Genomic DNA, 10,424 nt, shown 5'->3' with positions numbered 1-10,424 from the left:
AGACAATGACTCAGCAGTTAAAAGCAGGTCCAGGTTTGGTTCCTAGAACTTACACTGGCAGTTAACAACCTTCTATACCGACTCCGGGGAATCTGATGGCTTATTCTGGTCGCTGCAAGCACCTGTACTCGTATGCACCCCCATACACATAGACATAATTTAAAATAATAAAATAAATTCTTTTTAAAATACAGGGGCTGGAGAAATGGTTTGGCAGCTGAAAGAAGGTACTATTCTTGCGGAGGATCTGGTTTCAGCTCTCGGCACTCACACTGGATGGCTCACAACCTCCTGTAAGTCCAGCTGCAGGGGGATCCAATGCCCCTGGGCCAGGCCCTGTGCTTCTCCCTTCTCCATAGAATGGTAGAGAAGCATACATAGGTTCTATGCTCTCACTGAACTAGGAAAGTGAGCCACAAGCTCTTCTCCCTGCATGCACATCCCTGAGTTCCCGACCAATGCCTTTCCACTTGACCATGAACTCAGCCACCACCCTGACTCTGAGCAGTGCAATGTATACAGACTTGAAGCATGCCACACATTGTCCTGTCTGAATGCCACAAAGTCACATGAGAAAGCCAAGCTAGCTCCATGGCCTGATTGCCACTGTCTCATTGGCCAGTAGCCTCCAACTTCAAAAGAATATGAGCAAGACTATTTTAATTAAGATCACTGCCAGGCATGGTGGTACATACCTTTAATGCCAGCTTTCTGGAGGCAGAGATAGTCAGATCTCTGTGAGTTTAAGGACAGCCTGGTCTACATAGTAAGTTCCAGGACAACCAGGGCTACATAGAGAGACCTTGTCTCAAAACAAAAAGTAAGAAAGGAAGAAAGAACAAGAAAAAAAAGGAAAAAGGAAAAGATCACTGCCAGGTATCTACCGGGTAACCACAGACACACTGGTGATCCTACAGAAACTGGCAGAGTATGCCTAGATCTAAAAATAAATCAAACTTATAGAATGTAAGCTCAATTAAGTCCTGGGGGCAGTTTCTTATGCAGCTGGAGCTAACTAGCACAAGCTTTCAGTCGAGACTGGGGCCAATAAGCTTTTTCTGTAAAAGGCCAGAGAGTAACTATTTCAGCTCTGTAAGCCGTAATGCCTTTGTTGAAACTATTCAACTCTGCTGCTGTCACCAAAGGGCCATAGACAACATGGAGAAAACCAGACCTGGCTGGCTTGGGCTAGGAAGTTGTTTTTTGCTGATCCCTGTTCTAACACCACAGTCAACAATCACACAAGAGTATGGACCAGCAATATTGCTATTGCACGTGAGCAACTGAACCTTACATTCTGTTAGAAAGAATCTCCAGGGAGCCCAGCACAGACCAGCAACTTGGATGAGATGAAGTATTTAAATCCACCCTTACCCCAAGCTAAGGATATTGATGCAAGCAAACTCTTGGCAGGTAATCTTGACTTGGTAAGAGTGAGGGAATGTGAGGTAGGAAGGAAATCAATATGGCATCAGTGAGTGAACAGGGTAGCAGAGGTAAGCAAGGTCTGGTCCACTGGAACCTCCAGAAGATGGCTAAGGCCATAGGAGGGACAAGAAGATGGGTCATATGTGCCTCAACTCCACTGTCATAACAGAGCTCTCCTTGCTGCATCAACTCTCTCTACAGCGTTCAGGCCTAACCCTAATCTACTACTGCTGGCAGAGAACGTTCTGGAACAGAGGCCAGCAGCTTCCAAGAGAGGCTGACATAAGAGTGAGGGGCCAGAAAAGGAGGGATGGTGGCATCCTCTCACACAGAAGCCTTCCCTATGGGGAAGATGTGGGTGGGAATAAGATGGGATTTTACAAGTGAGAGAATTTACTACTGAAGGGTAGGTGGAGGCCACCTAGAGAGGAAGCTGTGCAGAGGAACGTTAGAGTCTAGAGCTGGGTGCAACTGTTTGTGAAATGCCCCCTATAGGCTAGAGTGCCATGGCCCCATTAAGTGGCACTACATCATGAGGTTCTGGGAAATTGGGGTGGGGGGTGTCGAAGTAGATAAGTTACCCAGGGCATGCCTTTGGGCCTTCCCTTGGCTCCTTTCTCTATAACTCTTTATCTCTCTGGTTCCTGAACACCATGAAATGATCAGGTCTGCTCTGTGATGCGATCCCTTACCACTGTCTAGAAACTGAGCTCTCTGATGCTGTAACTCAAAATAAACCCTTCACAAATCAACACTTAGGAAAACCCACATCCAGTGCCAGCTGCTCCTGGGAGAACATATAATATATATAAATATATTTATATAGAATATATAAAGCAAGGCTGCTTTAACAAATTGCTACAAACTTGGGGACTTACACAATGGACATCTATTGTTCTCCCATAGTCACAGAGGGAACGAGTCTGAAATGAACATATGACCAGGGCTGTGCTTTCCCTAAACACTCTGGGCAAGACCTTCCTTTGCCTCTGTCTAGTTTCTGGTGGCTTCTGGCCACTGCTGGCATTCCTTGTCCTGTGGGTGCCTCACTAGCTTCTGCCTCCATCACCACATTCCCCAAACATCCCTCTTCTTACAGACATTGAACTAAGATCTTCCCTAACTTTGCTGTGACCCCATTTTGAGGTTATATCGCAAAGCTCCCATTTCCAAACAAGTTGGTATTGTTAGGTAGCAGGAGTTAGGGCTCAAATCTGTCGTTTTTAGGAATGCAGCCCAGACCACAGAGAGAATAAGGAGGCACAGCTACAGGAAGAGTGTACATAGGTACTGTGTTGTCACGTGTGCCCCAAGGGCTCACCGGTTAACACATACTGAGAAGAAAAGTGTGATTGTCATAAAAGGAAGATGGAAATGCACCTGTGGGATTTAGAAGTGCAGATAACATGGCTCATTAAGAGATGAAATGATAGAGAGATAGATAGATAGATAGATAGATAGATAGATAGATTGATAGAGATAGAGATAGATGGATAGATGATAGAAATAGATGGATAAGTAAGTAGATAGATAGAGATAGATAGGTAGATAGATGGATAGGTAGATAGATGATATGTAGATAAGTAGATGATAGAAAAATAGATTTTATAGATAGATAGATAGATAGATAGATAGATAGATGATAGATAGATACATAGATGATAGATGATAGGTATGTAGATGGATAGGTAGATAGATATATAGATGATAGAAAAATAGATTATATAGATAGAGAAATAGATAGATGATAGATAGATCAATCAGCGATAACAGTGATAGAGATGAAGATGGGCAAGGATAGACCTGAGGACCTGGAGACAGTATGGATCCAGACCCATCAAGATGCTGAACTGTGAAAAGGAAGAAGTAGGCAGAGGCCTAGTTTGATAGGATTAAGGGTGGTTTTTGTTTGTTTTGTTTTGTTAGCTTTGTTTAAGCAAGACTGACTGCATCAGTAGAAAGGACACCGTTTCGTTTCGAGGGAGGTACTAAATATGGGAGCCATGAGCCTAGAGCCAGAGACTGTGACACCGTGTTCGATGGATTACCAGGACCTGGCATCTCTGGCAGATGAAAGAGGGAGGAGCCTGTGAGTACGGGTCCTGGAATCCTTTCCTTAGTCCTTTATTGCTACATGAGCGATCCCATATGCTGTCATTACAACAATCCCCTTTGCAACAGCCATCCCCCCCCCCCCCAAGGGTGGTGTAACTGTGTCTTTCTAGAGTTGCCCTTCTGTGTTTCTTTGGCCAAAAAAGTATCAATAAATTCTTTCCGTGGGCCGGTCTCCTTAGGACTGAGAGGAGGAAGCATCAGGCTGTGAGGCTAGGTAATTCTGCTGATCGTGACAGCACCCCCTTAGGCTGGCTGGACAGGGTAATTATCATCATACTACACAGAAAAGCAGCCTAGGTGCCGTTGAGCACTCTAGAGAACACTACTGAGTAATGGGAGTTTTAAGAGGTGGGGCTTGGTTGGAGGTAGGATCTGAAAGGACCTCTTTCCTCTTTCCTCTTCCTGCAGTGATAGAAACAGGCTTGCCTCCCCAAAGGTAGTGAATGAGTCCCGTTGATAACCGATAGAAGCCTCCAGACCCAACAGCTCAAAGAAACTACCTCCCTTTTTAAAGAAACCGCTGGTGTATTGTTATCAGAAGGAGCACATAGGCTTGACATGCCAGGTAAGCTGGGTTGGGGCGGAGATACAGAATCTATAAGAACAACACAGGAGCGGGGGAACAGAATGGAGTGAGTTCTAGAAAGGAAAGACGAGGAGTGAATCCAAAACGGTGATAATGGTGACCATAACCTACAATCTCAATGTGGAATTTATGGCTTACAAAGCATTATTTACACAATTTGTTTGCATTTCGTCCTTATAATAGCCCTTGGAGAAGCAAACAGAAAGGTACTCGGCTGCCTGCTTCCCCCCCCAACCCCAGCTCCAGAGATTATGACAGTGAAATGAGTGCTCTCTAAGCAGCAATATATTCAAAAAAGAATACAGTGAGAACTCCGCCACTATTACATGCCGTCGTCGTCATCAGACATATCCTCCTGGATTGCACCGGACAGCTCTTCTTTTTTGGGGGGGAGGGGAAAGGTTGTGCTGACTCATCATAGCCAGCCCTGGCAGGAATCCAGGAATCACTTGTCTTAAGGTTTCCCACCGCCTCAGCTGATCTCTGCTTCCCCAGCCAGATGTGCATCCTTCCTGCCTTTCTGTTGATTGCCACAAGTGAAGCACTAAGAATGAACAGCCCCCCTACTGGAAAACTCAGCTAGGTGGAGTCCCAAGCCGTCTCCCAGGGATGAACTTCCTTCTTTACAAAATGACTCATCCACCCACTCGTTCCTTCGGCAAACCGGGGAATGCTCAGTGTGTACGAGACTCCAGGATAGTAATCTCTAGACCCCACGTGATCAGGATACACCTCTGCGCTTGAAGGTGGAGCAAAGTCACCCAGGAGAAAGATGCCAGGGCCGTGCAGGGGATGAAATGCAGAAAGGCAGACACACTACGGGGAATCCTTTCTGCTTTCTGTCCCCTGTGACAAGAACCCTGGGGTGAGCAGCTTCTATGAGGAGGGAAGGTGTTTTGTTGTTCTTTCTTTGTTTGCATTTGTTTGTTTTGGCTCACAGTTTTGGAATCTCCAGTCTAGGGTCCCATTGCCCGGGGGTCTGTGGTGGGGGCAGCACACCAAAAACAAACAAACAAACAAACAACAAACAAACAAACAAAAACCGGAATGCTTGGTAGAGCAAACAACTGTGAAACAATTCGAGGACCAGGAAAGGAGCTAGGGTCCCAAGATCCCCTTCAAGGTCACATCCACACTGACCTAACTTCTTCCTAAGTCTCGCTCCTAAGGATTCCACCGAACCCAGGATAGGCCTGGACTGCTAAAGCAAACCATTCTGCGCATGCGCTTTCTCTGTCTCTTCCGGTTGCTATGATAAACTATCTAGAGGAAGAATGGCCATATTCAGGCCCACAGTTTAAAAGGGGATATATATTCCAGTATGGTGGACAAAGAATAGCAGCACAAGCAGGACGCTGCCTGGGTGCCTTTCCTCGGCAGTCAGGACGCCAAGAGAGGACAGGAAATAGGCCGGATTATAAAATCAGAGGCAGGAGGAAGCCATGAGTTCTAGGCCAGCCAGGGCTACATAGTAACATCCTGTCTCAAAAATAAATAAAATAAAATAAAATAAACAAAGTAAATGGAGAGGAGTGAGAGAGAGAGGGAGGGGAGGGGGAAGGAAAAAAAAGAGGAAGAAAAACAAAGGTTGCACAAGGTCTAGATGAGATGACGTGTAGCCAGTACACTGTTAGTGACCGCCAATGCTATTTCACTTACACAAGTATAGCAGGCTCCTTTGGAGAGTACTTGGAAAACCCAGAATCTAAGAACTGCAAAGGAAAATCACCGGCCTCCCCTGATGATGACCAAGTGTTGGTGACCGTGGCTGGTGACAGGCAGCAGGGGTTCCTAAGTAAGAAAGCTGCAGTGCCAGCTTTGGAGATAGGCGGAGGTCAGCCCATCCCTCCATCGTGACCTTGGGCATGCCACTTCACCCTTGGAATCTTGGTCTTTCTGTATCACAGTTCATGGGCAACACCAGCTTCCTGAGGTCGAGGTGAGAATGTGAGAGTCACTATCAAATACCCAATTCTCAGTAGGTCTCAGCGGTCTCAATGGGAATAAGAACAGACACTCAGGTTACAGGCAGTGAATGCCATGGCATATAGGTGTGACCATACAGAGGGAACTCGGAAGGCTGGGAAGCAGCAGGGTGTCTCTCCAGGCCAAGCCCCGGAAGGCACTGACCTCCACACTCTATGGTTCCTATCTTCCACCTCTCTCCCTTCCCTCCAGGTCGACATGCTGGCAGGAAGCAGCCTGTGGGTGGTGTGGAAGGTGTGGAAGCTGTGACAGTAATACCAACAGTAGCTGTAGTAATAGCTGGCACCTTCCCGCAGGATCGCTGTGTGCCAGGCACGGAGCCAAGCCCCTTCTCACCTCCCCCTCAATTCCGAGAAAGGGGGATGGAAGGATAGAAGGGTTCTGCTACAGAAGCTAGGTCTGTGAGCGGCCTCCTGGAGATTGGGAGCCTACATGGCTGGTGCCTGCTCCCTACTACCAGACTGTCCTAAACCCACCTTCCCTGAGACCTGTGTAAGTTTATGCTTCTGAGAACGACCAACACTGCGAGTGTGATTCACAGTCCAGAAAGCCTCCAGTGAGGAAGAGGCTGCTTCCTTCTTAGATTGGAACCTGTCCCATGAACCTCAAATCGACATCCTCATAGAAAGCAAGCACCCGCCCTGACCATAGCTCACAAACGTGTTGAACATCAATTAAATGTAAACTGAGTCTGAAACACAAAAAGAAGATGAGATGCGGTCGGACTGAGTTTGCTGGCCAGGATTTGTCTATGAGGGAGTCTAAGTCCTTTTAGAAGGCACAGACAAGCTTTGGGTACCCCAGGGCACACGCACTGTTAGAATAATTAATGGTAGTTTTATCAAACATGGGATGGTCTTGGTGGTCTCAGTGGATCCCTGATTTATGGATGATGTGGGGCACAGCTATCTCTCCTACCGCTCTGAGTAGCACCAAGAGGCAGGAAGTACATTGGAACACAAAACAAAACAACAACAAAAAACAAAAACCAAGTCTCATATTCGCACTACAACCCAGCTGTGTGACTGTAGGCTAGTCACCTCTCAACACCTATTTTGAGTCAGAAATTTGACTGACTAAAGTTGAAACCCTGCTTTGTGGCTTTCAAGACCCTTTTTGGTCATTCCATTCTGAATGAGGCAAAAGAAACCGGTTCCAGGCTTCCTCTAGATTCAGCCTCAGTCCTCACTCATATGAAGGGTTAGGGTATTTGTGAGGCCGTGGGGGAAAGTCAGGCAGGGGCATGAAACCAGTGAAGAGGGGTATCTGTTACCAAGGGGGAGTGGGCTACAAAGCAGAGTGAGTGAGACACACCAAGAGGAAAGGACAGTTCAGCTTACGTTTTCTAGAGCCCCGCGATGGATGCCAGCTTGCTCGGAATGTTTGCTGGGTAAGTGATGAGAGAGAGGGGCGGGGAGAGAGAGGGAGGGAAGGAGAGAGAGAGGGAGAGAGGGGGAAGAAGGGGGAGGGAGGGGGAGAGGGGAGGGGGAGAAAGAGAGAGAGAGAGAGGGAGAGAAGAGAGAGAGAGAGAGAGAGAGAGAGAGAGAGAGAGAGAGAGAGAGAGAGAGAGAGTTAAGTCACCACCACAGAGATAAGCTAAGCAAGCACTCGAGGTTCAGGCATTCAGACCACCCACCTCACAGCCCTTTGCCTTTACAGCAACCGTGCCAGTTCCCAGGCACCAGGAAAAGACATCGGCTGAATGTTCCAGGTCAGTGGAGAGGGTCCCTCTAAGGACAGGCCCCGGGGGACAGAAGCTGCAGGTGGAGTGGCAAAGAGAAGTAAAAGCTGGGCACAGCTGAGCCCTGGGGAAGTACCAGCCGGAAAGGGGACAGGCCAAGCAAGAGGAAGAGCTAGCACATCTGGATGCCCACGAGGTGCCAAACCCTAGACCTACACACACCCTGCTCACATTATCTTTAATTCTTTCAAGGGATCTGTGAAGTCTGTATTGCTAGCTCCATTTTTTTTTTTTTTTCCAGAATAGAAAATCACAGCTGAGGCTCTGGGAAACATCATCGACATCAAGAATCTGGGAAACAGAAGGAAGGCCTGAGGTTTGAACCCAGATTCTGTCGACATTCTTCCCGCCTCCCAGGATTGTCTCCAGTATGGAGACTCAGACCAGAATGGCATATGACTCCTGTGCTTCCACCTGCCACCCGCCCTACCGCCCCATTACCCCAAGTATATTGATTCACTAGACCTATAATCTCACCCCTTGCTCTGGTGAGACCTTAGCCAGTCCCTACCTTCTGTCCCAGCAGCGATCTCCAGCACTTTAGATGTCCTGTTACTACTACCTATCTGCTTGCACAAGATAACAAGGATTTCTTCTGGAATGTATGTGGAAATGACTTCCTTTGCTCCAGAGACCCTATAAGAGCTGGCCCCGTCCAACACCCAGAACACACTCACTGTTCAGCCCTCTGTCATGGGTTGGATGGTGGCTTACTAAAAGAGACATCTTCATCCTAGCACCCAGACCCTGTGAGTGCTTCCTTACTTAGAAAAGGAATCTTTGCAGATAGAACAAACTCTAGGATGCTGTCACATCAGCCTTGAGTCCAATGGCCAGTGTCCTCAGAAGGAGCAAAAGGAGAGACAGCACGGGCTAGAGGTCACATGACAATGGAGGTAAAGGTTAAATTGCCTCCACAGAAACTCCTAGCACCATGGGAAGCTGGAAGTGAAGCGTTGTTGGGAAGTTTCCTCAATGGAGCCTCTGGAGGGAACATGGCTATACCTCTCTCTCTCCTTCTCTCTCTCTCTCCCTCTCTCTCTCTCTCTCTTTCTCTCTCTCTCTTTCTCTCTCTCTCTTTCTCTCTCTCTCTCCTTCCTTCTTCCTTTCTGTGTTTATTTATTTTGCACTCTAGCAAGACAATGTGGGGTTTTTTTTTGTGTGTTTGTTTTTGTTTTTCCCTTTCCGAATTGCAGGTCGTGTCCTCATTCCCTTGTGGGGATTGGTTGGCAATGTCTTCTTGTCATCACTAAGATCCTCTATTACATCTGGCAAATGCCCATCTAAGATGAGACACTTAATAGGTACCCAGTTTTAAAAAGCAGCCCCAAGGGAAGCCAAACACCCCAAAATGTTGCTTCTCCTTCTACAAAAGGACCAATTAATTATCAAGGGGAGACCACACCCTGGGGGATCTACCTCAATTTTGCCCACTCTCCCACAAGGTCCCAAAGCAGCTACTTGCGTTGTAAGATTCCCAGAGGCGCAGTGTTCCATCCCAGGAGCCTGAGAGGGCAAACTGACCATCAGAGGAGATAGCAACATCACTAACAAAGTAGGAGTGACCTCGCAGAGCACGTTGTGGTATTACCATAGATGGTCTCATCCCTGGTCAGCTTCCACATGATGATGGTCTTGTCTCCAGATGCCTACAGGATCTGAGGTGTGGTGGCGATCTGTGTTACCCATCCATTATGGCCCTTAAGGGTCCCACGAAGGGTCACCTGTCATGGCTGTAGCTGATGTGAGTGTCAAGGATGACACCGGATAGCTCAGAGAGCCAAGCACAGCGGCAGCTGCCACCACGACCCTGGTGGAGAAGAAGAAGTAAGACAGTGTGTTTTCGCCACCGACTCCGTGGACATTTGTTCTAGTGGCTCTGAGATGATTAAAACACCCTCTTCAGGGCGCTCCAACCAGGGTGATTAGGCTGAACAAGGCCGCAAGGTGCCTGGGTCTTCAGGTTCCTCACATACACACACCTATCCCTGACTCCAGTGTGCTGCTCCACCTGCTCACTGCTGGCGAATCTCTGTCCTCCCGCCCCTTCCTTAGAGTCTCTGGCACATCCTCCAGGCTGGCCCCGCTTGCTGTGTGTTCCTGTCCGCCACTTTGCTTCTTATTTTGCAGAACTCTCGAGGGCTTATGACAGTTTTTTTTGCTTGTTTGTTTATTTCAACACCCAGTAAATGTCATGGTAGGGACTTCTATGTTCAGAGACAAGTGTACAGTAGCAACTTTTAAGAAATTGCTCTAGAGACATCTGTAAGGTGCTGGGGATGAAGCTCTGTCATCGGAGAACCTCCCTGGCCCACACAAAGCCCTGGGTTCCATGCCAGCTGTCTTAGTCAGGGTTTTATTGTGGCGACAAAACACCATGACCAAAAATCAAGTTGGGGAGGAAAGGGTTTATGTGGCTTATACTTCCATTGTCTTTGTTCATCACCCTTAAGTCAGGACAGGAACTCAATCAGGGTAGGAACCTGGAGGCAGGAGCCGATGGAGAGGCCATGGAGGGATGCTGCCTACTGGATTGCTCTCACGCCTTGCTCAGCCTGCCTTCCCGTG

General features: G+C 47.7%; 1 long non-coding RNA gene across 1 annotated transcript in view; it reads right to left on the bottom strand.

Annotated features, from left to right (window-relative positions):
- Positions 1–7,878, bottom strand: part of LOC116071369 — a 17,334-nt gene extending 9,456 nt beyond the window's left edge. The window contains exon 1 of the long non-coding RNA XR_004110854.1: positions 7,752–7,878. This is a non-coding gene — a long non-coding RNA (uncharacterized LOC116071369). The remainder of the gene's footprint in view (positions 1–7,751) is intronic.
- Between the last annotated feature and the right edge of the window lie 2,546 nt (positions 7,879–10,424).

Source organism: Mastomys coucha, unplaced genomic scaffold (assembly GCF_008632895.1).
Source record: "Mastomys coucha isolate ucsf_1 unplaced genomic scaffold, UCSF_Mcou_1 pScaffold1, whole genome shotgun sequence".
Classification (NCBI taxonomy): Eukaryota; Metazoa; Chordata; class Mammalia; order Rodentia; family Muridae; genus Mastomys; species Mastomys coucha.
Note: the sequence above shows the minus strand (reverse complement) of the source record. Positions and strands in the feature narration are given on the sequence as shown.